This window comes from Hyaena hyaena, unplaced genomic scaffold (genome assembly GCF_003009895.1).
Source record: "Hyaena hyaena isolate Hyena2069 unplaced genomic scaffold, ASM300989v1 scaffold_28, whole genome shotgun sequence".
NCBI lineage: Eukaryota > Metazoa > Chordata > Mammalia > Carnivora > Hyaenidae > Hyaena > Hyaena hyaena.
The window spans coordinates 918,755-920,378 of record NW_024080660.1 but is presented as its reverse complement, the minus strand read 5'-3'; the positions used below and the strand labels follow the sequence as shown (position 1 = coordinate 920,378).

The following is a 1,624-nucleotide window of genomic DNA, read 5'->3' as shown; positions in this document are numbered from 1 at the left end:
CATAGACCTCACCTCCTAATATTATCACACTGGGCACTAGGTTTTCAACACATGAATTTTAGGAGAATACAGACGTTCAGGTCATAGCATACAGGTTTGTTTGTTTTTGCAAGCAACTGAAAAGTAAACTAAATGCTGTTTATGTGCTTTTTTGTTTTAGTAACAAGGTGAAGAATTAAAATTAAGAAATTATAGACAGGGGTGCCTGAGTGGGTCAGTCAGCTAAGCATCCACCTCTGGCTCATGATATCGTGGTTTGTGAGTTCGAACCCAGCGTCGGGCTCTGTGCTGACAGCTCAGAGCCTGGAGCCTGCTTCAAATTCTGTGTCTCCTTCTCTCTGTCTCTCTGCCCCTCCTCCCTCTCAAAAATGAATAGGCATTAACAAAATTTTTAAAAGAAATTATAGATATACAGATTGATACTGGCCTACTTATCGAAAGCAAGTGAGATAAAGAAGCATCCGCCATATGCATAGAAAACTTTTGTTTGACCTAGGAAATTTAGCTTCTTCACATTTCTCAAACTTGAATTCTAATCCAGAACTATTTGTAATGCTTTTTGGAGGTGCTATTATTTGGAGTAACCCAAATGGACTATTTCTCTAAATCTATTACCTTCCAGAGAAACGGGCTCTCCAGGCTGGCAGTGCAAGGTTTTGTATGACTCACCTTATAAAAAGTACTTAAAGTGTAGGGACAAAAATTATTAAGATAGAAAATATTAGGGGTCAGGAACTCTCCTGACCCCTCAAAAATCTGCAAATGGCACTTGCTAACAGCTTTCACTACTCTGAGAGCCATAGTTACCTTGAGCTGGAAAATGAATTTCAATCATTTAAACCAATAACTTGCTAGATTGTTAAATCTTTTTTTTTTCTTTTCACATCAGACGGGTAATGTGCCTGCGTTGTAACAAGGTTTAAGGGTGGCACATGTCACACAACGGCGTGAACACCCAATCATCACGCTTATGAACTACAAAAGGATCTAGATTGTTAAATCCTTGTAAGCCATTCAAAAATTTTCTTAACGTTTATTTATTTTTGAGAGAGAGAGAGAGAGAGTGGGGGAGGGGCAGAGAGCAAGGGAGACACAGAATCCAAAGCAGACTTCAGACTCTGAGCCGTCACCACAGAGCCCAGCATGGGGTTCAACCCCACAAACTGTAAGATTATGACCTGAGCCAAAGTTGGATGCTTAACTGACTGAGCCACCCAGATGTCCCTAAATCCTTTAAGTCATTCAAATACATATTTTGATGTGCCAAGTATTGCAAAGGTGAAATCCCAAGTAGAAGTCCAGGGCCTCTGCCCACAAGGAAATACAGTAGGGTGGTAAGGCAGAAAGGAAACAAGCAAGCAATCTCCGTTAAGGGCTCTGATTGAGCCTAAGTGTGATTTTTTTTCCCCTCCAAAATAATTATTACATAATAACCCTGAGCGAAAAGGCGTATCTTGTATTTGATTATATTAGCATTTCCCTGACACTCACTCCACCAGTCTTTTGCTTACACATAGTCTCCAAGGGGTGCAAACACAAGGACACCCTTGACTCCTGACACAACCTAAGCCCTTCCAGAGCTAATGCTCTGACAGCGGTTTCTAACACAGTTCTGGGCCTGGCT

General features: G+C 41.1%; 1 non-coding gene across 1 annotated transcript; it reads right to left on the bottom strand.

Moving 5' to 3' along the window:
• Positions 1-883: 883 nt before the first annotated feature.
• Positions 884-987, bottom strand: LOC120228961. The gene has a single exon (XR_005527637.1). It is a non-coding gene; the product is annotated as a small nucleolar RNA U13 (small nucleolar RNA).
• Between the last annotated feature and the right edge of the window lie 637 nt (positions 988-1,624).